The sequence below is a fragment of the Anabrus simplex genome, chromosome 1, assembly GCF_040414725.1.
Source record: "Anabrus simplex isolate iqAnaSimp1 chromosome 1, ASM4041472v1, whole genome shotgun sequence".
Taxonomy (NCBI): Eukaryota; Metazoa; Arthropoda; class Insecta; order Orthoptera; family Tettigoniidae; genus Anabrus; species Anabrus simplex.
This window is the reverse complement of record NC_090265.1, coordinates 27,635,188-27,662,860: the sequence shown is the minus strand read 5'-3', so window position 1 is coordinate 27,662,860 and position 27,673 is coordinate 27,635,188. Positions and strand designations below refer to the sequence as shown.

The following is a 27,673-nucleotide window of genomic DNA, read 5'->3' as shown; positions in this document are numbered from 1 at the left end:
GAAACATTGTCGTCTGACCATCCATCCATACCTTACATCACAGCCTGCACTGTCTGGCCATCCATCCATACCATACATCACAGCCTGCACGGTTGCTAGGAAACACTGTCTGACCATCCATCCTCACGTTACATCACAGCCTGAACGGTTGCTGGGGTTACACTTCTGTCACACTAAGTTTGGTAACTGAAATTATCAGGTGACCCTCAGCCATGAGACATATTTAATTCAAAATCTTTACGAGTCTACACGGCGGGTGTAGGACTGTTCGTCAAGGTTGTATACTGTCACTAGTGTTCCATACGTATGGTGAATCCAACATGAGAGCTGCGCTGAGCGGATGGACTGGTGGATTTCCTATTGGTGGCAAGAAGATATCCAATCTCCGATACGCGGATGACACAGTTGCTGGACCGGGTCAGAAATGAGAGTGTCGGTTTGAGTTTGAAGATCAACATGCAAAAGACAAAGTGACTGAAATTAACGCCTCCAGGGAAATGTACAAGTAGCAATAACAGCTGTGAAGCAGAGATCAGGAGAAGGGCTGCCATGATAAAACTATCTCATATTTGGAAGGATAGCTGTGTTTCAGTCAAGCTAACCATGCGATTATTTCAAACACTGGTTTTCCCTGTCTTCGTCTACGATGCTAGAACGTGGAGGTTGCGAGCGGCAGATATGAAGAGGATCAACTCTTTTTAAATGTGGTGCTGAACAAATTGTCATAAGCAAGAGAAACCGCTATATAAATCGACGAGGCCATTGCATTAAATGTGACATCGTTAAACGCAGATAAAGAGCGGCAATACTCGCAGCTGATGCAACACTGAGTAGCTGCACACAACGCTCTCGCGCGCTCCTCAAATCTCTTTCCGTCTAAGCAAAACGTCACATTTGCTATCCACATGAAACGGCAAATCAGTCTTTCGTCTTTGATTTTTTTTTTTTTGCTATTTGCTTTATGTCGCACCGACACATATATGTCTTATGGCGACGATGGGATAGGAAAGGCCTAGGAAGTGGAAGGAAGCGGGCGTGGCCTTAATTAAGGTACAGTCCCGGCATTTGCCTGGTGTGAAAATGGGAAACCACAGAAAACCATCTTCAGGGCTGCCGACAGTGGGGCTCGAACCCACTATCACCCGAGTACTGGACACTTGCCGCACTTAAGCGACTGCAACTATCGAGCTCGGTCTTTGATTGATTGATTGATTGATTGATTGATTGATTGATTGATTGATTGATGATTGAGTTTGGGGCGTAGAATTTTCCTTATGATTTTGTGTTCTGTTTATCTCAATGTTTTCGACGTCTGCTTGCCTCTTAAAAAAAGAATGTTTCCGAGCCATGAAAACATTCTTTAATGATGATATTGGTTGTACATCCCATTAACTACTTTTACAATTTTCGGAGATGTCGAGGTGCTAGTTTTTGTTCCGCGCGAGTTCTTTAACGTGCCAGTACATGAGGCTGGCGTATTTGAGCACCGTCTAATACCACTGGGCTGATCCCGGGATCGAACCCGCCACCTGGAGCTCAGATGGCAGCGATCTAGTGTCTGAGCTACCCAACCTGACGACGATATTTTAAAGTCTAGTAATTTTGTGTCTGGGAGTGAATTTTTGTTATAGTTATTTAGGGTGAGTCGATATATTATTATTATTATTATTATTATTATTATTATTATTATTATTATTATTATTATTATTATTATTGTGTGACTCCTTGGCTGAACGGTTAGCATTGAGGCCTTCTGTTCAGAGAGGTCCCAAGTTCTATCCCGGCCGGCTCGCGAATTTTATACGCGTGTGAATTCTGGCTCGGGGACTGGGTGTTTGTGTTATACCAACAACACTCTCCTCTTCATATTCAGACAACACAACACACTACCAACCACCACAGAAACACCACAAAGGATTGGCGTCAGGAAGCGCATCTGGCCGTAAATTAGGGCCAAATCCACATGTCCTTCACAATTCACATCCGCAACCACACAGGTGTGGGAAAGGCGGTGGAAAATGGTGATTATTATTATTATTATTATTATTATTATTATTATTATTATTATTATTATTATTATTATTATCCTTGGCTGAAGGGTCAGTGTAATGGTGTGACAGTACATTTATCACACCCTCGCACTATATATAGAAGTGAGATATATTATTTTCAGTATTCGATTATTTGTATTATTATTATTATTATTATTATTATTATTATTATTATTATTACTGTATTATTATTATTATTATTATTATTATTATTATTGTGTGACTCCTTGGCTGAACGGTTAGCATTGAGGCCTTCTGTTCAGAGAGGTCCCAGGTTCTATCCCGGCCGGCTCGCGAATTTTATACGCGTGTGAATTCTGGCTCGGGGACTGGGTGTTTGTGTTATACCAACAACACTCTCCTCTTCATATTCAGACAACACAACACACTACCAACCACCACAGAAACACCACAAAGGATTGGCGTCAGGAAGCGCATCTGGCCGTAAATTAGGGCCAAATCCACATGTCCTTCACAATTCACATCCGCAACCACACAGGTGTGGGAAAGGCGGTGGAAAATGGTGATTATTATTATTATTATTATTATTATTATTATTATTATTATTATTATTATTATCCTTGGCTGAAGGGTCAGTGTAATGGTGTGACAGTACATTTATCACACCCTCGCACTATATATAGAAGTGAGAGATATTATTTTCAGTATTCGATTATTTGTATTATTATTATTATTATTATCAGTTTTTCAGTTGTATATTTTGTCATTAATGTTTGTAAGCTGGAAGGTCTCTATATGTGGTATGAGTAATTTGTTTTGTACAACGGCCGGGAAAACATTGCTATATTGAACTTGGAAAATTTGGATGAGTCATATGTCATATGTACTTGTTGTTGTCGTCGAGAAGTTCTATGAATCATGTGAATAGCCCAGAATCACATAAGCTTGTTGAGGTTGTAGTCGGAAATCTCCGATGAGTCATGTGAAACACCCTAGAGTTTGTTGAACTTGTGATTGCCTTGTGACACTGGAAGAAATTCAGGGCATGGTCTTGACTAAGGGATATAATCATGACTGGATCGCCAGGATGAATCTCGACTTATCATGTGAGAGCTGAGGTCTTTATATACTTCGACATCACAGCGGAAGTCAACCACACACACTGTACGGGAATGAAGTAGTGCGGACACACACGGGAGTGAACCTGCATATACGGTACTGGAGTGACACTGCTGTATTATACTGGACTGGACTTCAAACGTTCGTGGAACGCAATCTTTTTTTGTTCGTGGAAAGTGGCTGACCGACAAATTGTGGAGTGCTTACGCATTGGGTATTGTAGCACTTGTGGCGGCCTGGTATTAAATGTTGGTGAAGGCTATCTCAGACTTTCTGTAATTTATGTTCAAGAATGATATGGAATCTTCCAGTAATATTTTGTTTTTGTAATATAAGTGTATTTTGGTGTGTTGATGAGGTGCTCATGCACGGATTTTATTGAGAATATAGTTCGATATTTTAGAAGGTTAGGTAAGGCTTGTAGCAGATGTACCAGTACGCAGCATTATGTACACGCCCTGGGAGATAAAGAATTATCATGCTCTATCCAAATTCGTTGCCTTTACTGGCAGGACCTAGTGTTTACAGTGCACTATGTCTTCTGGTATGGGCTAGAGTAATTTTGTTACTTTCATAGATCTGTCTCTGTCTTATACTTGGCTTTGAAAATATGAAAGTGACTGAGGTATGAGCGATGCTAGTAATGCTATTCCTTCTGCAGCCAGTCCCTGCTAGGAATGGTGTGAAAATGGTGCTCATAGGGTCGGTTGGTGCATGCATTTCAGTGGGCTTGGCAGACTGATATGTAATAGCAACTTCTGGCTCGGTGAGGAAAGCAACGGGAAACTACCTCACTCCTCATTTCCCTAGTACGCCTCTTCAGTGATGCCTAGGCCATCTATGACAGCTGATGGCGGAGCTGTTGAGGATCCAACCAGCCTTAGGGCTTAAGACTGAACATCTAAATTCGAGGGATCCATTCTGGTGAACTCTGGCGCCCATACTACGGACATTTCGATTAATTATTTTTATTAATTTAATTTATTTCAAGTATTTTATTTATTTATGATATTTTATTATTATTTATTAGTATTAACAAACAGTTACAATGGGCTTCGGTTCAGAGAATCCCAGATTTGAATCTCAGAGGGACAGGGCATTTTAAGTGCGTATGGCTTCATCTGGATCGGGGACTGGGTATTTTTGTGTTCCTCTGTGTACACTTCTCTTTATTTACAGGCAGTGGTGAATACATCCCTCCACAGAGGGTTGGCGTCAGGAAGAGCATCCACCCGTCAAATTAGGCCAAATCCACATCAGGTCTCCGCCCTAACAAATTGCGGAAAAGGCCGGGAAGAACAAGAAATTTAATATTTTTAAACAGTTATTGTTGGAGTACTGGTCAAGCGCTACCTGCTGCGCACTACACACTGCTGGCGTGTCAAGTTCACGGCGGCGAACCAACCGAGACACATGAGAAGGATCAGAAGTAGAGCTGAGGAAGGTGGGTAGAAATACCGGAAGCTCTGTTTCCTGTGACCCTCCCTTCACTCTAACTGTAAGAGAGGGTTAGCGAGAACATTTCTCACCGATGAATGACCCACTTTTGTACGAATATTCCATCATTCCTAAATAATAATTAACCTAGCATACGGATGAGGCTCTGCAAGCAGCACAGTACTGTGTCACTCTTAGATTTGTATAATGTTCATCTGCACATACATAATCCTACCTTTGTAAATATTACTGTAATTGTTTACTAGTCTACAGAGTGATTTATGTTCTCTTGTTATGATTCCGTGTCGCAATGTTCAAACACGAATAAAATGAAGCATGCAACAGCCCAACGACGAGAAGGTCGAGACAACTCTGAAGTGATCTGTACCCTTTCAATCACTACTAATCTGCATTTAGGGGAGTCGCCCAGGTGGCAGATTCCCTATCTGTTGTTTTGCTAGACTTATCTTAAATGATTTCAAAGAAATTCAAAGAAAGTTATTCCAATCACTAACTCGCCTTCCTATAAACGAATATTTGCCGCAATTTGTCCTCTTGAATTCCAACTTTATCTTCATATTGTGATCTTTCCTTTATTCAAAATCCCATGTATGTGATTACCCCAATGAAGATATTTCCTTATATTATCACCTAGGTACTTACAGTGGTCGCTATAAGGAGCTTTCACCCCATCAACGCAGTGATTAAAACTGAAACTCACAACCTCACTTTTAACCCCGTTTATCTGTGCAGGCGTTTGTCGAACACACACTCGATTGTTATTCTGCGCAGAAGTGAACAGCTCACTGGTTCGGCAGAACTTTCTCATCTCGTCTGGAATTAACATGGCGATTTCTGTTGATGTGCTACTGTTCTGGAATGATGAAATAATAATATGATACGGGCGCACAAGTATGCACAAAGTACACATATCAATTATCTATGATATAGTCCAGCAATGATTTTGTTCTGTTCACACATACACACGCTTTATCACACTGTTTACATACACAATCCTGGGATGGTTCGTGGTGGCGGTAATCACATCTCCTGCAAAGAATCCCATGGTCTTGTATTGAGAGATGAGTTTAAATTATGCTTGTAAAATTCTTTCAAATGTTTTGTACTTGAATTTTTTATATATAAGCGAGTAAAGTCATCAGTAAGATATTAAACTCCAGTGAAGCAGGACGGCCGCATCTTCACAGCCCCCTCACAAGGACCCTGTTCAGAGCATGGCAGGTGAGACCACCTGGACGAGTTACTGGTCGTCCTCCACAGTTGTATCCCCCGACCCAAACTCTCACGCTCCAGGTCAGTCGCCCAGAAGGCACATTCTATATCTGCTGTTTACCTAGTCTTTTCTAAAATCATTTCAAAGAATTTGTAAGTTTACCGAACATGTCCCTTGGTCAGTTATTTCAATCCCTAACTCCTCCTCCCATAAACGAATATTTGCCCCAATTTGTCCCCTTGAATTCCAACTTCAGCTTCATATTTTGATATTTCCTACTTTTAAGAACACTACTCAAACGTATTCGTCCACTAATGCCATTCCACGCCATATCCCCACTGAAAGCTTGGAACATGCCACTTAGTCGAGCAGCTCGTCTCCTTTCTCCCAAGTCTTCCCAGACCAAACTTTGCAACATTTTCATAACGCTACTCTTTTGTCGGAAATCACCTAGAACAAATCCAACCGTGTATTAACACCTGGGTACTAACAGTGATCCCCATGAAGAATTGTACAAACAGGCCAATGAACTGACAGACGAAATTTAAAACTGTCCAAAACTCACCGGACATGTTCATAGAATGAGCAGCAACACCAACAAATGCAAGACTACCATCCCCCCGCCCCAGGAATTAACCTGGTACTCATTTTTTATGTAGGATGAGTGAACCTCAGAGTCATATGCACTTTCAGAAGTAGAAATCTCGTTTCTTATTTTTTTCTACTTTCTGACTTGGGAATCAAACACACGCTTTTCAGAGTGAACCGAGCACCAGGCACTAGACCTCTCCGGAGGCCATACACCATTATTTATTTATTTATTTATTTATTTCTTAATCTCTTTAAGGGTTGGTTTCTCCCTCGAGCTAACCTCTAACGCCTCAAGGGCAGTGTCCTGGAGCGTGAGACTTTGAGTCGAGGGAAACAATCGGGGAGGAGGGACAGTACCTCCCCCAGGCGACCTCTTCTGCTATGCTGAACAGAGACCTTGTGTGGGAATGGAGGATTGCTGTTTGTTTTACGTCGCACCGACACAGATAGGTATTATGGCGACGATGGGATAGGAAAGGCCTAGGAATGGGAAGGAAGCGACCATGGCCTTAATTAAGATACAACCCCAGCATTTGCCTGGTGTGAAAATGGGAAACCACGGAAAACCATATTCAGGGCTGCCGACAGTGGGGTTCGAACCCACTATCTTCCGGATCCACGCTCACAGCTGCGGGCCCCGAACCGCACGGCCACTCGCCGGGGGCGGGAGATTGGTAGGGATAGACAAGGAAGAGGGAAGGAAGCGGTCGTGGCCTTAAGTTAGGTACCACCCCGGCATTTTCCTGGAGGATAAGTGGGAAACCCAAGGAAAACCACTTCCAGGATGGCCGAGGTGAGAATCGAACCCCCCTCTATTCAGTTGACCTCTCGAGGCTGAGCGGACCCCGTTCCAGGGCTCATACCCGGGCCTACGGGGGTGGCAGCTACTATCCGCGAAACTTTTAGTGACACTTTGGCTCCCGTCCGGCTCCATGCCTAAGTGGTTAGCGTGCTGGCCTTTGGTCACTTGGGTTCCGGGTTCGATTCCCGGCAGAGTCGGGAATTTTAACCATAAGTGGTTAATTCCCCTAGCACGGGGACTGGGTGTATGTGTCGTCTTCATCATCATTACATTCTCATCATGACATGCACCTAGCGAGTCGAAGTCCTCAGACACATCCCGGCACTAAAGGCCATACGCAATTTCATTTAATATAGGTGAAAAATGAACTTTTGAAACCTGAGGAAGATCCAAGTATATCGCCTGCATACCGTAGAACTCCTGCATGGAAAAGAGCATCACGGTCTATACACAGAATAATAATAGTCCCCATCTCCCTCTTCCTCAAAACCCTAACAACTCCGTCACATCCCCTGGCCAGGGAGAGGGCGATACCTTCTAGGTGGACCGCCCCACCCCTTCAGGGTGGGGAATGAAAACTTGGAAAGAAAACAATAGCAGGCGTAGAAGACTGCTGTGATACAGGAAAAAAGAAAATTAACATTTGCTTTTCCCCCCACAGTAAGTCGATTGAACGATCTGCCACATATACGGGAAAATCTGTTTCGACAATTAAGACAATAGAAATATTTCCTGCCTCTCCACGCACCCGTAATTAAAAGAGGTAGACCACTGTATTTCATTATGACTGTTATTATATGGATAATAAAGAAAAAATGTCACAACAAGACAATATCCATGTGTGCGTGTGTGTCGCAATCCTGGGTTTTAGATAATAAAGGTTTGGAAAAATCATATCGATCATACTATCGATGCAATGCAGATTTAAATTCCATTCAGTTAGCAGTTCTACTGGAAGTGTTGAGTTCCTTCCTTGCCCCTCACCCCCATAAAATGAAGTGTCACTAAAAGTTTCACGGATAGTAATCAGTAATCACGCTAACCATAGGGGTGGACATCATTTATTTCACAAGCGGACCAGCAAGAGATTCTTTCTTTCTTAATCTGTTTACCCTCCAAGGGTTGGTTTTTTCCCTAAGACTCAGCGAGGGATCTCACCTCTACCGCCTCAAGGGCAGTGTCCTGGAGCGTGAGACATTGGATTGGGGATACAACTGGGGAGGATGACCAGTATCTCGCCCAGGCGGCCTCACCTGCTATGCTAAACGGAGGCCTTAGTGGGGAATGGGAATATTGGAAGGGATAGACAAGGAAGAGGGAAGGAAGGGGTCGTGGCCTTAAGTTAGGTACCATCCCGACACTTGCCTGGAAGAGAAGTGCGAAACCACGGAAAATCACTTCCAGGATGGCTGAGGTGTGAATCGAACCCACCTCTACACAGTTGACCTCCCAAGGCTGAGTGGACCCCGTTCCAGCCCTCGTACCACTTTTCAAAATTCGTGGCAGAGCAGGGAATCGAACCTGGGCCTCCGGGAGTGGCAGCTAATCACATTAACCACTACACCACAGAGATCGAAGTATAATGACTAGAGCCCGGATTTTGATGCATTAATAGGTTAGAATGCAAACTTACTGAAGCGAGTAGCAAGTATAGTCTACCTTCACAACGATTATGCTATGGGGTTTACATAAAGATTAGGGGTACGGCCAATCAGAACCCCTATAATTTATGTTACCCTTGCAACATTGTGGAAGAGCGGGTGGCCGACACTTCCTACTAGCCAAATTAGTTTGCAATCTAACCAGTTCATCATCATCATCATCATCATCTGTTTACCCTCCAGGGTCGGCTTTTCCCTCGGACACAGCGAGGGATCCCACCTCTACCGCCGGGCAGTGTCCCGGAGCATCTAACCAGTTACTGCATAAAAATCCGAGCTTTAATAATGACATTCAATAGCATGTTGTCGGATTTAATATGTTAGCTCTAAGTACGGCTTCCGAACAGCACGAATGGCGTTCAGAATTATATTTAACACCCAAGGAGGAGGAATAGCATCATAAACTTGACGTCATAATAGGAAGGTCCCAACCACTTCACTTCAGGAGACGTCATGGCGCGTAGGAGTTTAGTCATACCCTCCTCGAATGGGGAAATCCCAATAACGTGTTTCTTGACGTAGTTATGAACACTCGACAAGCGTAGTGAAGCTCGTATCGCCTCTTTAGCTCAGTGGCAGAGCATTGGTCTCGTAAACCAGGGGTCGTGAGTTCAATCCTCACAGGAGGCAGGACTTTTTATTAGAAAAAAAGGGTTCGATTCCCGGCTTTGTCACGAAATTTGAAAAGTTGTGCGACGGCTAGAACGGGGTCCACTCAGCCTCGGGAGGTCAACTGAGTAGAGGTGGGTTCGATTCCCACCTCAGCCATCCTGGAAGCGGTTTTCCGTGGTTTCCTACTTCTCCTCCAGGCAAATTATGGGATGGTACCTAACTTAAGGCCACGGCCGCTTCCTTCCCTCTTCCTTGTCTCTCCCTTCCATTCATCCCGTCTCCCACCAAGGCCCCTGTTCAGCATAGCAGGTGAGGCCGTCTGGGCGAGGTACTGGTCATCCTCTCCAGGACACTGCCTTTGAGGCGGTAGAGGTGGGATCCCTCACTGAGTCCGAGGGAAAAACCGACCCTGGAGGGTAAACAGGAGAGGAAGAAAAAGAAGAAAATATTTCCTGCCTACCCAGGCACCTACGCACCTGTAATTAAAAGATGTAGACCACTCTATTTCATTATGACTGATATTATATGGATAATACAGAAAAATGTCACAAGACTATATCCATGTGTGCGTGTGTGACGCAATTGTGGGCTTTACAGAATAAAGGTTTGGAAAATTCATATCGATCACACTATCGATGCAATTCAGATTTAAATACCATTCAGTTAGCAGTTCTACTGCAACCCCTATAAAATGAAGTGTCACTAAAAGTTTCACGGATAGTAATCACGCTAACCATTATACGTTCGTTCGTTCGTAATCTGTTTACCCTCCAGGGTCAGTTTTTCCCTCGGACTCAGCGAGGGATCCCACCTCTACCGCCTCAAGGGCAGTGTCCTGGAGATTCAGACTTTGGGTCGGGGGATACAACTGGGGAGAATTACCAGTAACTCGCCCAGGCGGCCTCACCTGCTAAGCTGAACAGGGGCCTAGTGGAGGGAGGGGAAGATTGGATGGGACAGGCAAGGAAGAGGGAAGGAAGCGGCCGTGGCCTTAAGTTAGGTACCATCCCGGCATTTGCCTGGAGGAGAAGTGGGAGACCATGGAAAACCACTTCCAGGATGGCTGAGGTGGGAATCGAACCCACCTCTACTCAGTTGACCTCCCGAGACTGAGTGGACCCCGTTCCAGCCCTCGTACCACTTTTCAAATTTCGTCGCAGAGCCGGGAATCGAACCCGGGCCTCCGGGGGTGGCAGCTAATCACACTATTGTTAGTTTTTGCTGGCTAAAATGGAACAAAAAAATTGTAATGTTTCCTCCACACTAGCGCGGACGAGTCAGTCATACCGTCCTCGAATGGTGAAACCCCGATAACGTGTTTCTTGACGTAGTTATGAACACTCGACAAGCGCTGTAAAGCCCGTGTCGCCTCTTTAGCTCAGTGGCAGAGCACTGGTCTCGTAAACCAGGGGTCGTGAGTTCAATCCTCACAGGAGGCAGGACATTTTTATTAGCATGAACGTTTTGGTCAATCAGCATGAACGACTGCCTGCGACGCGAATGATGCGGAAGTGCTAGTTACCACGAGGCTGTTTAAAACGCCAACGTTTCAGTCTTGCTACCTGGTGTATCGTGTCCACATCTCTCTGTGGTGTAGTGATTAGTGTGAAAAGCTGCCACTCCCTCAGGCCCGGGTTCGATTCCCGGCTTCGTCACGAAATTTGAAAAGTGGTGCAAGGGCTGGAACGGGGTCCACTTAGCCTCGGGAGGTCAAATGAGTAGAGGTGGGTTCTATTCCCACCTCAGCGATTCTCAAAGTGGTTTTCCGTGGTTTCCCACCTCACCTCCAGGCAAACGCCGGGATAGTGCCTAACTTAAGGCCACGGCCGCTTCCTTCCCTCTTCCTCGTCTATCCCTTCCAATTTTCCCATCCCCCGACAAGGCACCAGTTCAGCATAGCAGGTGAGGTCGCCTGGGCAAGGTACTTGCCATCCTTCCCAGTTGTATCCCCCGACCCAACGTCTCATGCACCAGGACACTGCCTTTGAGGCGGTAGAGGTGGGATTCCTCGCTGAGTCCGAGGGAAAAGCCAACCCTGGATGGTAAACAGATTAAGAAGAAGAAGAACTTTAAGAATACCTAACATTATTTGTAAAAAAAAAAGAATAAGCGCCCATTGTAACACATATCTTTATTAAGTATTATTAGGTATAGAAATCAAAAATCATAATTTATCTTCAATAACACACAAAAAGTACTGAGGTCTGTAGGCTACCAAGACGGTTTTTAACTCTTGACTTGACAATGTTCATTGTAGAAAATAGCTACTCGCAGACGGATGGGTATGTAGCGCTGCAGCAAGTTTATTCATAGCGCAAAACATTTGTGGGAGGTTGTTCCACTGTTCAAGTACTATACGCGAACCTTTTCTTGAGCCCTGAGCTCCATAGTGCTGACTCGGTAGACCTCGGTAATCTTCGACATCCATATTGGCAACCTTTGAAACACAAAGTATGCATCGCTGTGCGACATCTGGCGTACACTTTACGAACTAGTACTGATGATGTTTACACAGCAATGCCAAACTATATAATTCATGCTAGGAACAAGATTCGCATCGAAAAATGTTATATAGTGTTAAATAATGTATGTGTGGCAGAGTTGTTGGCCTAAGATAATAAATGTTTAGAAAATTCATATCGAACGATCACATTATCGATTCAATTCAGATTTTATTTCCATCCAGTTGGCAGTATAACCGGAACCGTCAGCGCTCCCTCCTTACCCCTCACCCCGTAAAAATCGGGCTCAAGAAAAAGTTCGCGTATAGTATTAAGTTTCCCGGTTTCTGGAGAGAGTATTCACCAAGAACAACACACTTGATTTTCACAAATGCTTTACTAATAAGTTGTATGGATTTGTTCGTCCGCCTCTGTGGTGTAGTGGTTAGCGTGATTAGCTGCCACCCCCGGAGGCCCGGGTTCGATTCCCGGCTCTGCAACGAAATTTGAAAAGTGGTATGAGGGCTGGAACGGGGTCCACTCAGCCTCGGGAGGTCAACTGAGTAGAGGTGAGTTCGATTCCCACCTCAGCCATCCTGGAAGTGGTTTTCCGTGGTTTACCACTTCTCCTCCAGGCGAATGCCGGGATGGTACCTAACATAAGGCCACGGCCGCTTCCTTCCCTCTTCCTTGTCTATCCCTTCCAATCTTCCCATCCCTCTACAAGGCCCCTGTTCAGCATAGCTGGTGAGGCCGCCTGAGCGAGGTACTGGTCATTCTCCCCAGTTGCATCCCCGACCGAGAGTCTGAAGCTCCAGGACACTGCCCTTGAGGCGGTAGAGGTGGGATCCCTCGCTGTGTCCGAGGGAAAAGCCGACCCTGGAGGGTAAACAGATGATGATGATGATGGATTTGTTCACCGACGTTCTGTTTTCTTGGAATTCAGTCAACTCCATTTTTAATCTATCAGTATCTAACCTCAATATATCACTCAAGTGTACAAGATGAGGTTTTGAAATAGAGTGCCATAGTTGCTCCAAATCTCGAAATTGGGATATTCTCTTCGCAACTATTTATCTTACAGAATTCAAAACAATAAACAGTCACACACTAAGAAATATCACGCGCTGCCAACCACACACAAACCAAACTTTACTAATTGATGTGGGTGAGCGAATGGTTCGCCCGACGTTTCTGACATTCATCTCACGTGACTTCCGGACATATCAGTGTTGCCTTAATTCATGTCCGAATGGAACTATAATTCAGATTTTCGGTCTATGGTACAAGACATACATAAAAGCGTTAATATGTGCAAGTGATGTGTCACCTAGTGACATCCCTGCTCTACAGTATAAGATCATCCGCAAACAGCCTTATCTGTGATACCAGTACTTGGGGCTCTTCATTAAAACAGCTGCACCACCTCGCGACGAGGACACGAATTTAGTTTTACTCGTATGTAATATACCACAAACAGTCCGACTCATTGGCTGAATGCTCAGTGTTCAGCCCTTTGGATCAGAGGGTGCCGGGTTCGATTCCCGGCCGGGTCGGGCATTTTAATCGCGTCTCATTAATTCTTCTGACCCGGGGACTGGCTGTTTGTGTTCGTCCCGACACCTTCCTGTTCATATTCAGACAACAGACTACACTAACAACCACTACAGAAACACATCCAATAGTGATAACATCCCTCCCGATAGGGTTAGCGTCATGAAGGGCATCCGGCCATAAATGTGTGACACATTTTGCACCAAATGTGGATAATAATAAGAAGAACACAATATACCAGAAACTCTGGTTGAATTACCCAAAAGTAGCACTTGTTGTCTAAGTATATAAAAGCACAAGTTACGTCAGATCTCACACCAGACGATGTTATCGTCCCGTTAACTTGTTTAGGAGGCTCGTGTGGCTGAGAGCTAAGAAAGAAATACAGTGGCCTCAAACTCAGTAAGGAACAGTGTTTTAGACCGGAACTCGCAAGGCGTAACCCAGATGCCAGGGAAAGTAGGCAGGTCTGCATTTTCGGCACATTATTGCTACTGTTCGGTTCAGAGACTGTGAACATAATGTTCACTATTATCATTATTATTATTATTATTATTATTATTATTATTATTATTATTATTATTATTATTATTATTATTATTATCATCATCATCATCATCATCATCTGTTTACCCTCCAGGTTCGGTTTTTCCCTCGGACTTAGCGAGGGATCCCACCTCTACCGCCTCAAGGGCAGTGTCCTGGAGCTTCAGACTCTTGGTCGGGGGATACAACTGGGGAGTATGACCAGTACCTCGCCCAGGCGGCCTCACCTGCTATGCTGAACAGGGGCCTTGTGGAGGGATGGGAAGATTGGAAGGGGTAGGCAAGGAAGAGGGAAGGACGCGGCCGTGGCCTTAAGTTAGGTACCATCCCGGCATTCGCCTGGAGGAGAAGTGGGAAACCACGGAAAACCACTTCCAGGATGGCTGAGGTGGGAATCGAACCCACCTCTACTCAGTTGACCTCCCGAGGCTGAGTGGACCCCGTTCCAGCCCTCGTACCACTTTTCAAATTTCGTGGCAGAGCCGGGAATCGAACCCGGGCCTCCGGGGGTGGCAGCTAATCACGCTAACCACTACACCACAGAGGCGGACATTATTATTATTATTATTATTATTATTATTATTATTATTATTATTATTATTATTATTTATCGATACGGCCGCCTGTGGGCCACGTTTACACAATCTTCCTTCTATCACGCAGACTGATTCCCTTCTCTTTACACTCTCGCCAAAGATCCTTGAGTCTTTGACTTCTTCTTGCTCGTTCTTCCACCGAGATGTTCCGTGGCTTCGCATGTTGCTCTGTGGTGTAATGGTTAGTGTGATTAGCTGCCACCGCCGGAGGCCCGGGTTAGATTCCCGGTTCTGCCACAAAATTTAAAAAGTGGTACGAGGTCCACTCAGCCTCGGGAGGTCAAGTGAGTAGAGGTCGGTTCGATTCCCACCTCAGCCATCCTGGAAGTGGTCTTCCGTGGTTTCCCACTTCTCCTCCAGGCAAATGCCGGGATGGTACCTAAATTAAGGCCACGGCCGCTTCCTTCCTTCTTCCTTGTCTATCCCTTCCAGTCTTCCCAGCCCCCACCAAGGCCGTGTTCAGCATTGCAGGTGAGGCCGCCTGGGCGAGGTACTGGCCATCCTCCCCAGTAGTATCCCCAGACCCAATGTCTCACGCTCCATGACACTGCCCTTGAGGCGGTAGAGATGGTATCCCTCGCGAAGTTCGGGGGAAAAACCAACCACGGAGGGTAAACGGATTAATAATAATAATAATAATAATAATAATAATAATAATAATAATAATAATAATAAAGTAAATTCGTGTTTTAGTCCTGAGATGGTGCAGCTCTTCTTCAGGTACAACCTCAATGGAAATGAGCGGCATGGACGTTTTCTAGTACATACCAATCCTGCCAATCTAAAATTCTGGCAGTATCGGCAACTGAACTCGCGCTCTCGATGACGGCAACTAATAGTGCTACGGAGGTGGAAATCTTATAAATAAATTTGTAGGGGGTCCGCTGTCTGTAATTTCGTTTGTTTTGCCAATTTTTCAGATATTTATCCGTTTTAGTTCAACTCAAGACCGAATCGGTGGTTTTTACTTTTCGTGTCTGTTTGTCTGTTCCACCATCACGGCAAAACGGCTGGATAAATTTCAACCAAACTTTATATTTGGAGTATACTCATCCCGAGGAAGGTTTCTATATGCATTTCATTTTTAAATCTTTGATTAGACGGGGGGTTTAATAGGAAAACCAGAACGGTTTTCCTCCATTTTCTCTTATACTATTGATTTCCTGTAAACTCCGTGGACCGTATGTGGAATGTCTCTTCATTATAAATAACTTTGGTTGTGTTCATAATTTACCTTACTATTCAAATGACGGAGAAATTTACTATTTTCTGCGGGTATCATGGTCTGCGTGTGTGACCGACAGAGAGGATGGTTGCCTAGTTGTACTTCCTCTTAAAGCAATAATCACCACCACCACCACCACCACCACCACCACCACCTGTGACCGACAGACCGACAACGAACGTACAGGTTGCCATGGCAACGTCTCTGACTGCTTGCCAGCAGGGAAGTAACGTACTGTCATTTTCCTCATCATGCCTTTAAATTCATGGTTGTTCCTTGGGTGGAAGGCAAGAGAGTGCGTCAATCGGCCATTCTGCGGGATATTGGCGGAATATCGTTGGAGTTTATAACCGTCCACGAATAGCTTAATTAATTATCTGTTGGCCTAAGAATGCCTGCGCCTAAATTTCTCCTCTGTTACCTCTTTCTTATATCCATAACTCACACCAGCATAATTTATTGAGGGGCATTCGATTTTCCAATACATTCACTTGGTATTTACATATTTGTCGTCATCTCCATTTTCTATTAATTTCAACTTTCTTTACTGGATTATTTTCTTCCTTAATTACACCGTATGTATGCGAGTGCTAATCACGAAAGCTTGACACTCTTTCCTTTGAGGAAATATTCTAAGCTATGCAAATGTATAACTTTCGGCCCCGGAAAATATCGAAATATGGATGCAATTTTAACGACGGTGCACACCTTCGTTTCGGGATAATTGGTGGCTAATCTGTAAGTCTTATCACAAATCAGAAAGCACAATCGCCTTTCATTTTGGAGAGATCTACAACTTTGGTCCTGTGACTTTTTATCGTATTTCTATTCCTTATACGTTAAACAGAGCTGTATTTCTTGATTTCAAGTTAATTTTGTACTTTCACACGTATATGTTAACAGTAATTTGGCGTACTTGTAGGAAAGATAGAATCATTACATTCGGCACGCACATTGGCATGACCAGTGGAAATGTGATAACCAAATTTTATGATTCTGTCACATGAGTATCACAAATATAAAGTAGTATGCGAAAACTGTACAAAATTTCACACCCAATGATTCTAACTCAATCTAACCCATAAATATAGGAGATACGAGAAGATGTCATGGGACCAACCATGTTGAACACTGAAAGAGGTGTCTGATGGTGAGGTCCGTTTGCAGATATGTCGCAGAGTTTCAAAGCAGTAACTCTCGAAATAAAAGTCTGAACTACTAGAGTGTGTCTGTACATTGACTATTTTGGCGACATTTCTGTACAGTTATCCGTTTCAGGTGTAATAATGACCATCTGCATATTTTTAGCTTTGGTGTCTGTTTTTCTGTTTGTCTGTTTGTCTATAACTTGGAAACTACTGGATATATTTCCACCAAAATTCATATTTAGAATCCACCTGTCCTTGGGTAGGTTTCAGGGCAAATATTGTTTCTAAATCCATGAAATGACTGGGGGATTCATACGAAACCGAAACCGTGATTTTGCACTCCCACAAAATATACACAACCAAACTTAATAGAAATCTACCTTCCTTAAACTTAAGAACGGGCGCGTGTTGAGCGTATTTCTTACAACTTGAAAACTATTGAAGATATTTGAACCAAACTTTATATTTAGCATCCACCTTTCCAAAGGTAGATTTTAGAGGTCAATAACATTTCCTGTTCCTGGAATGGACTGGCGGTTTATAGGGAACCGAAATGGTGAATTTACTCTTCCACAATATATGCAGTACATGACCAACCTGACTGGAAATCGACCAAATTTGTTGGAAATCCATTTCTAAAACTTTTTTCATGTGTATTTTTTTTTGACAGAAAGATTAATAAGGGAGATATCATGCATGGTCGGTTTTGCAGGGTAAATCCAGCAGACATAGACCAAAAGGTGTTGTACGTGGAGCACATTCCTTATCTATCTATATAAGTAAAATCCTAACGACTGTGTGCCTGTACATTGACTATTTTGGCGATATGTTCGCACAGCTACACGTTTAAGGGGTAATAATTACAACCATCTGCATATTTTTTTTGGTTTAGTTTCCTGAAAGTCCTAATTTTAACCCTCCTCGCCCAAAATCCACATTGCGGTATAATCTGCCAGACGAACAAGAAAACAGAAATTTGGCAAAATTATACGTTTTAGTCTGTAACGGACAGAACATTTCCAAGAGCTTTAAATTTTTCACTTTTTCCCCCGAAGAATATCGAAATATGGAGGCAATTTTAATGACGGTGCAGATCTTCGCGAAGACCTATCACATAAGGGAAGGCACAATCTCCGTTCAGTTTCGAGTGATCTACAACCTTTGTCTTGTGACTTTTTGTTGTATCTGTATCCCTTTTACGTTTGATTTTTGTCTATTTCTCGATGTTAAATAAATTTGGACTTTTTACATGCATAATTCATACCTTCAATCACTTATAAGAAAGATAGAATGAAAAAACCCTACACGAAAATTGGCCCACCCAGTAGCCATATGTGAGCCAAATGCTATGTATGTATCTGTCACATAATTATGTGAAAAGTAATTCAATGTCAGATAATCTTACAAAAATTTTACCCTATTCAACGTTTCTAACTCAATCTGGCCCATGAATAGATCAGATATCATACGACCAGCCAAATAGGCCGCTAAATCCGACGTCTTATGGTACAATCCTTTGTCGATATGACGTACCGTTTTGCAGCAGTCAATCTGTAAATGAAGGTCTGCAATATTTTAAGCATGCATATACTTTCGTATGTCGATCTATATATATATTCACTGATGTCGTCTTGTAGCGATCGAGAAAGGGTGTGTCTGGTATTGTAATTAGTACTCCCCACACCGACTTTGACTGGCAGTAGGAATGGGGTCCTTCTCCAACACCTGTGTAACTGGCATTAGTAAGGAAGGCCTACCATTGTAGTGAATAATTCAGTTCTCGATTTGACTTGCAGAAGGCAAGGGAGCATACATTGTTGTTTAAAAGTCCCCTACCCGATAGTGTTTGGCTGTAGGCAAGGGTACCTGCCCTTATAAACAAATGTATCCATCTAAAATGTGACTGGTATTAGGCATAGTGGCCTGCTATTTTGATGGAAACTCACCAACTTGGTGTGACTGGTAGTAAGCTGGCTGGTTATAGGAAAAGGGGCCTGTCATTATAATTATAACTGTACAACTCAATTTCGACTGGTAGTAGGGAAGTTGCCAGACATTCTAATGAAAACTGTAATCTGTCTGGAAGTAGGAAAGGGGGCCTGCCATTGTAACGAAAACTCCCAAATCGATTGTGACCGCGCAGTAGGCGATGGGGCCTGCAATTATAATGAAAACTTCTCAACTCGATTGTGAATGGCAGTAGGCAAGTGAGCCTGCCGTTATCATCACAAATCCATAACAAGCACTTTACATTGGAAACACCATATTGGGAACCTTCCTATGCTGTTTCTCGGATAACGCTAAGGCCCGGTTTCACAGTTTGAGTTTAAGCCGAAGCTTTAGTAAGCCACGCACGCCGCTTAAGCAAGGCTTACTCTTTGGCTTAAACACTACGAGTTTCACAGTAGGGGGACCATGTGCAGCTTTACTAAGCTGAACATCTCCGAAGTTGGTAATGCTTGCGCATGCGCAATGATTCAATTCTCATCTTTGTTTACATCCGTAGCCTATGACTGATTGACTTGTAGGTTATACATCGTTTATCAGCCAAGATAATTTAGAAAAATGAACGGAAAATGTGATTCCAATAATAGTAACAAAAATAAAGTTTAAAAAAGGTCACTCGCCCGTCCTGCTGACACGCATTACCACTACAGTCTAAAATGGCCATAACTTCTGAACCATTCATGCAAATAATGTCCTGACAAGGTTATTGTAATCCTTATAAAATACTGGATGAGGTCAAACAATTTATTTCGATGAGGAATTCGAGGATAATATCGAAATATTTATTTAATGTTAAGGAGTTATATTTTTTTACCGCTGAGTATAGCATAAAATCGCTTCTAGAGGGCAAACGGTTGGAAATAGGTATATACCATCGCGGACTTTTTTGTAGAGGTTTCTATGCTCTACAATTCGTACACTTACACTTGGGGTCTATCGTTGATGGTTCACGCAGCGTAAGCCAAGAAAGCAAGTGACCGACCGACATTTTTGTCTCTTGTGCCTCGAAATATATTCAGAAATATAAGTTATTTAATGTTAATGTTATTGGTTTTACGTCCCACTAACTATGAATTTGAGCACCTTCACCACAGGACTGAGACAGGATCTAACCTGCCAAGTTGGGCTATAAGAGGGCCAGCGCTCTACCATCTGAACTGAATTCTTAGCTTAAACCTCAGTTTCATACAGCTTAAGGTATGACGTAAATCAAATTGTAAAAAGAAAATATCTATATTTTACCGAGAGGATTTGTCCTCTCTGTTGATGTGGTGAAAGTGCCTATGGGAAGCAATCTAAATACCTAGGTGTTAATATAAGGAATGATCTTGACTGGGGTAATCACATAAATGAGATTGTAAATAAAGGATACATATCTCTGCACATGGTTATGAGAGTGTATAGGGGTTGTAGTAAGGTTCGCCTGGAAGGACGTGGGTTCGAATCCCCGTCAGGAAGTCGTAAAATTTAAGAAACGAGATTCCCACTTTCGGAGGTGCACATGGCCCTGAGGTTCATTCAGCCTACACCAAAAATGAGTACCAGGTTAATTCCTGCGGGCAAAGGCGGCCGGGCATAGAGCTAAACACTCTACCCCATCAAGTACCGAGGTTACGAATAGTGGAAGCCCTTACCTTCCACCACTCCAAGGGCCTTCATGGCCTGTACGGAGATGACTTTGCTTTGCTTTTAGTAAGGATGTAAAGGAGAGGGCATATAAGTCTCTGGTAAGACCGCAACTAGAGTATGGTTCCAATGTATGGGACCCTCACCAGGATTACTTGATTCAAGAAGTGGAAAAAATTCAAAGGAAAGCATATCGATTTATTCTGGGTGATTTCCGATAAAAGAGCAGTGTTACGAAAATGTTGCAAACTTCGGGATTAAGGAGACAAGCACCTCCGAACTGTCAGTGGAGAGATGGCGTGGAATGGCATTGGTACATGAAAATGCTTGGGCGGAGCCTTCAAAAGTAGAATAGATGATAATATGAAGGTAAAGTTAGAATTCAAGAGTTTAAATTAGGGCAAATATTCATTTATAGGAAAAGGAATTAGAGAGTGCATGCTCGAAAAATTTCCAGTATTTGCTTTACGTCGCACCTACACGGATAGGTCTTAAAGCGACGATGGGGTAGAAAAGGGCGAGAAGTGGGAAGAAGCGGTCGTGGCCTTAATGTAAAGTACAGACTGGTGTGACAATGAGAAACCACGGAAAAACATCTTCAGGGCTTCTGACAGTGGGATTTGAAACCACTATCTCCGGAATGCAAGCCCACAGCTGCGCCAAAAATGTTAACGTTCTTTGAAATGCGAGGGAATATGCCACCAGAGCGACAGCCCTAAATGATGAAATACTTCTTTCAGCACCTTCAAATACCGCCGGACTGAGTCAGGATCGAATCCGCCCACTTGGGATCAGAAGGCCAGCGCACTACTGCCTGAGCTACTGCACTCAGCCCGTGAGCAACAAAATATTAGAGCACAGAAACTCTCTTCTCTGAATGACTCGGTGCATACTGATGATGATATTCGTGAAAAAATCCTCATTTCTTTATTCATATAAAACCTGACCCTCATGTTTACATTAATAAGGCAGGGTCTGTTGTATACGACAGTTACGGATTACTGCAGTTAATTGCACCAAGCTCTTGGTGAGACCCTGGGGCTATACAGTAGTCAGAGCCAGTATCTTGAGACAGGAGACCTTTTCACATGATCAGCAGGCCTAAAGCACCTCATTCTCAACAGCGAGTCAAATGACTGCCATAAATTTCACAACGCTAAACCTGACATGTTTGAGAACACAGTCGTTAGTTATAGTTGAACTTTAGATTTTAAATAACAACCCTCATTAATGGAAGGAACAGCTGACTGCTGCCCTGCACGAGATGCCCAAACACCATCAGCAGCGAGCAATGCGACCAACAAAGAAGTGTCAGCAAATTTCTTTACCTTTTATTTGACAACTGGGAGGCGGTCTGTAACATTACGCTGACAGCTCTGTAGGCTTATTAAAGGAGGAAGGACAAGGTGCAACATCTTCACGCTATGGGGCCTGGTCATGATTACTTGCTGATGGTAGGCCACTTGGACTGGGGAGGATAGTTTATGCAGAGACTAGAGAAACTCAAAGTATCACAATTTTAAGTGACTTCACTCAAAAGTTGTCACTAGAGAAACTCAATGTATCACAATTTTAAGTGTCTTCACTCAAAAGTTGTCACTAGAGAAACTCAATGTATCACAATTTTAAGTGACTTCACTCAAAAGTTGTGACTAGAGAAACTCAATGTATCACAATTTTAAGTGTCTACACTTAAAATTTGTCACTAGAGAAACTCAATGTATCACAATTTTAAGTGACTTCACTCAAAAGTTGTGACTAGAGAAACTCAATGTATCACAATTTTAAGTGTCTTCACTTAAAAGTTGTCACTAGAGAAACTCAATGTATCACAATTTTAAGCGACTTCACTCAAAAGTTGTGACTAGAGAAACTCAATGTATCACAATTTTAAGTGTCTTCACTTAAAATTTGTCACTAGAGAAACTCAATGTATCACAATTTTAAGTGTCTTCACATAAAACTTGTCACTAGAGAAATTGAATGTATCACAATTTTAAGTGGCTTCACTTAAAAGTTATGACTAAAGAAACTCAATGTATCACAATTTTAAGTGACTTCACTCAAAAGTTGTGACTAGAGAAACTCAATGTATCACAATTTTAAGTGTCTTCACTTAAAATTTGTCACTAGAGAAACTCAATGTATCACAATTTTAAGTGTCTTCACATAAAACTTGTCACTAGAGAAATTGAATGTATCACAATTTTAAGTGGCTTCACTTAAAAGTTATGACTAAAGAAACTCAATGTATCACAATTTTAAGTGACTTCACTCAAAAGTTGTGACTAGAGAAACTCAATGTATCACAATTTTAAGTGTCTTCACTTAAAAGTTGTCACTAGAGAAACTCAATGTATCACAATTTTAAGTGTCTTCACTCAAAAGTTGTCACTAGAGAAACTCAATGTATCACAATTTTAAGTGACTTCACTCAAAAGTTGTGACTAGAGGAACTCAATGTATCACAATTTTAAGTGTCTACACTTAAAATTTGTCACTAGAGAAACTCAATGTATCACAATTTTAAGTGACTTCACTCAAAAGTTGTGACTAGAGAAACTCAATGTATCACAATTTTAAGTGTCTTCACTTAAAAGTTGTCACTAGAGAAACTCAATGTATCACAATTTTAAGCGACTTCACTCAAAAGTTGTGACTAGAGAAACTCAATGTATCACAATTTTAAGTGTCTTCACTTAAAATTTGTCACTAGAGAAACTCAATGTATCACAATTTTAAGTGTCTTCACATAAAACTTGTCACTAGAGAAATTGAATGTATCACAATTTTAAGTGGCTTCACTTAAAAGTTATGACTAAAGAAACTCAATGTATCACAATTTTAAGTGACTTCACTCAAAAGTTGTGACTAGAGAAACTCAATGTATCACAATTTTAAGTGTCTTCACTTAAAAGTTGTCACTAGAGAAACTCAATGTATCACAATTTTAAGTGTCTTCACATAAAAGTTGTCAGTAGAGAAATTGAATGTATCACAATTTTAAGTGGCTTCACTTAAAAGTTATGACTAGAGAAACTCAATGTATCACAATTTTAAGTGTCTTCACTTAAAAGTTGTCACTAGAGAAATTGAATGTATCACAATTTTAAGTGTCTTCACTTAAAAGTTATGACTAGAGAAACTCAATGTATCACAATTTTAAGTGTCTTCACTTAAAAGTTGTCACTAGAGAAATTGAATGTATCACAATTTTAAGTGTCTTCACTTAAAAGTTGTCACTAGAGAAACTCAATGTATCACAATTTTAAGTGTCTTCACTTAAAAGTTATGACTAGAGAAACTCAATGTATCACAATTTTAAGTGGCTTCACTTAAAAGTAATGACTAGAAAAATTGAATGTATCACAATTTGAAGTGGCTTCACTTAAAAGTTGTGTCTATTTCCCTTTGGGAAAATTAAATAATGATCTCAGTATTCCTTCAGTAAATTAAACTAAAATTGATAAAGATAAATTTATTTCCATCTACCGAATCGTCTTCGAGACCCCTACAAGTGTAGGATTCTGTCCATCGCAAGAGAGAAAATGACTCACGTCAGGGTCTATGAAATTGCCACGAACGAAATAGGTAGTTCTCTGGAGTATGATGAGATGTGTCAAACGGCGGCCCCGGGTTCGATTCCAGGCCGGGACAGGGTTTTTAATTGTAATGATTAATATCCCTGGCCTGGGGACTGGGTATTTGTGATGTCCTTAATCTTCCTTTCTTCACACACAACATTCCACACTACCGCCATTCCAATTACACGCAGGTTCATACAATGTAGTGCCAGTAGGGGCAAAAGATCCACATGGGTCGACACCCCGAACAAATAGCATTTAAAAAATGATGAGATAAGGTCTCTTTGATAAAAGAGCCTTCCATATGTGTCGCAGTCATGGCCATCCATCAGTACTTCATATCAGAGCCTGCAAGATCGCATTGACCATCTGTATTCCAACGCCCTTCTTAAGGAAAGAAACGTTTCCCTTCGTGAAAAGCTAATGATCATGAATATGTCTTTCAATAAATGAAACTCAAATGTAGTGGTTTTACGTCGCACCGACGCAGATAGGTCTTATGGCGACGAAGGGATAGGAAAGGCCTAGGAGTTGGAAGGAAGCGGCCGTGGCCATAATTAAGGTACAGCCTGGTGTGAAAATAGAAAACCACGCAAAACCATCTTCAGGGCTGCCGACAGTAGGATTTGAACCCACTATCTCCCGGGTGCAAGCTCACAGCTGCGCGCCCCTAACCGCACGGCCAACTCGCACGGTAAATTCAAATATTGATAACGAAAAATTTACTTGCATCATTTCACAGAACATATTTGCGACCAAGGCCTACTGTAACGATTTGAGAGCGCCAATACAAGAAATAAACTTCTCCAGGGGAGCTCTGCTGATAGGGTCGGCCCATTGCGAGCACGCTACGGTGGCACTGGCTAAAACCCACGGTGTGTTAGTGTGTGATGCTCATTTCATGGCATGGTTCTTAAGCCCGACCAAGCCACGTGCAGATTTAGCCCAGTTAAAATTCTCCCGCGAAGCGATCTGATTGGCTAACTTCAATAGCTAATAAAATGACAACGGACTGAGACATCCACGTAATTGTTTTCAAATTACCTATCAGTATGACCATCGCTCTAACGCTTATATACTCGGTTCACGTTGTTTCCGAACGCCCGGTATATTAAACTCTACAGTCTCTAAAACGACAGATTTTGTAATTTCCCTGCAAGAAGGTGTGTGAAAGTGTTTAGCCTGCCTGTCTATCAAGTTTCAGATTGATACCTTCAGTAGTTTCGGAGAAAAGGTACATTTGTCTATGAAATGACAGTTAAATTTCACAACATGAAAGCTCGCACTGTATTTCTCAAATCAAAACAAAGTTTCTACAGTGATCGCCATGCCTGAGCTACCAGAAATGAGCTTCACAGCCTTCTTCAATACTCCTAAGTGTAATGCACTCAACTGCCTGACAAAACAGACGTAAAAAGTTCAGCGAATATGAAAAAAAGCAATGCACGACAAAGGGAGCGTGGCACCTGACGCGAATTAATGCACTTAGGTACTGAATTCAACTAAACTGGATTCCCTGCACAATAAGCTAGCAATTTCAGCAAAAAGAAAATCATAGTTTCGAAGAATTTCGTCCACGTGTCCCCTTAACTCGCGGATGTTTCGGGGTTTGTTCACATAAACTAATGATTTAAGATGATGCCAAAGAAAAATCGCAAGGGGTTGTGTCACATGAAATTGGTTGCCATTGCTGGTCACCATTACGCCAAATGAGGCGATCAGGAAACCGCTCATGGAACAACTGAACTGTTTTAATGTTCACTGCTGAATCCGTTTCATTGAACTTTACCATAACTCTACGAACTGTTGATTCATTACGCCCTAGAATCGCGCGAAGACAGTTGCTGCCTAACTTTCTCCGTTCTGATAAAACGTTTTCACAATGAGCACACGTTACACAATAGTAAACTGCTCCGTGGCTAGACACACAATGAAGAAATGCGAGAAATTCAGACTGAAGCAATAATGGGAATGTTTACGGATACCGAAATGATACGCAACAATGTCGACAACCGAAAAACAAAAATATACCGCGCGATTCAAGAACTCTATATTTCAGCGAAGCTTCGCTACCACGACAAATTCATTTCAAATCAAATCAAAATCATTTATTTGCAAATGAGGTTTCTACCTCGGTGGCAAATGGTGCACAAAAATACATTATTATCTAGCACTAAATTTTAAATTAACAAGAGAAGAAGACACTTTCCTAAAATACACTATTATAAAATTTACACTAACAATTTTTCTATTAAACACATAGCTCATCTTTAATAAATTTATATTGTGTACAAAAGTCTACTCATAATATCTTCTGTACTCACAAACATAATCAACTCATATACAGTATACGTCTGCTATAAGATTAACATTTACATTTTATTAATTTATTAATTTATTAATTTATTTATTTATTTGAGACTGGAACATGCATAGTGCAGCGAATAGCCGTCAGTCACTTGTATCACTGGTTCATCATAGCCCATCATAGCCCCTACTCTGAGGCGCTGATTGCAATGATCAGCGTGCACATTAAACGGAATAATGGCAGAGGAGTGTTCACGGCTCTCTGCGGCCAGATCATTCCAGCCCTGGAACTGTGGACTGTTAGATGAGCACCGGGGTACTGTTCGTTAAAAGTGAGAAAGTGTGCGGTTTTCCATCTGATCGAGTATTTTATGTGATAACATTGCTTTTAATCGCTACAATTCTACTGACGTCAGTGTAATGACCTGTGGTGACTTCAGTTGGGAAAACCGCAAAGACAATCTTTGTGAGAATTCCGTAGCGAAGTACGGGTATATCAGTTAGTTTGGTATAAAAACGAAAATTCACTGCCTGTTTCCAGTCATTCGACCAGGTCAGGAATGGAATGAATGAAGTCCCCATCTAGCGGCGAGGATACGAATTGTGCCGGCTGCCGAAGCCTGCCGTACTCGTCCGGAGCAATGATTAATGACTGACAGATGAAATGAAGTGATACTGGAGAGTGTTGCTGGAATGAAATATAACACGGAAGACCTGAGTACCCGGAGAAAAACCTGTCCCGCCTCCGCTTTGTCCAGCACAAATTTTACATGGAGTGACCGGGATTTGAACCACGGAACGCAGCGGTGAGAAGGCGGCTCGCTGCCGCCTGAGCCACAATTTGGCAGAAACATTCGAAAATGTGCATGGAATTTCTCTGGATCATTGCGTAACTGATAACAAAGGTAGTGAAATTCACCCAGCGTATTCTTATCTTAGTTTACTGGGTGCATATTACAATTTCTACTAGTGGTATCGGTATCTGCGTTTTGCAGCAAATACCAGATTTTAAATGGAGTTTTTCCCAGTAACAACTTTTTTCTTGATCTGTTTATCCTCCAAGGATGGTTTTCCCTCGGACACAGCGGGGGTTCCCTGCACTCCGACCGGCCAACCGAGCAGAGGAGGGGTGGTCACCACCGTCGGCTGCCCTGAGAATGGTTTTCCGTGG

At 42.4% G+C, this 27,673-nt stretch overlaps 1 protein-coding gene and 2 non-coding genes across 3 annotated transcripts in view; 2 read left to right on the top strand and 1 right to left on the bottom strand.

Moving 5' to 3' along the window:
• Window positions 1-27,673, bottom strand: part of LOC136860016 (clarin-3) — a 212,772-nt gene that overhangs the window by 81,440 nt on the left and 103,659 nt on the right. The gene's annotated exons all lie outside the window — the stretch shown is intronic.
• Window positions 9,415-9,486, top strand: TRNAT-CGU (transfer RNA threonine (anticodon CGU)). Its single transcript has one exon. It is a non-coding gene; the product is annotated as a tRNA-Thr (tRNA).
• On the top strand, window positions 10,836-10,907 carry TRNAT-CGU (transfer RNA threonine (anticodon CGU)). The gene has a single exon. It is a non-coding gene; the product is annotated as a tRNA-Thr (tRNA).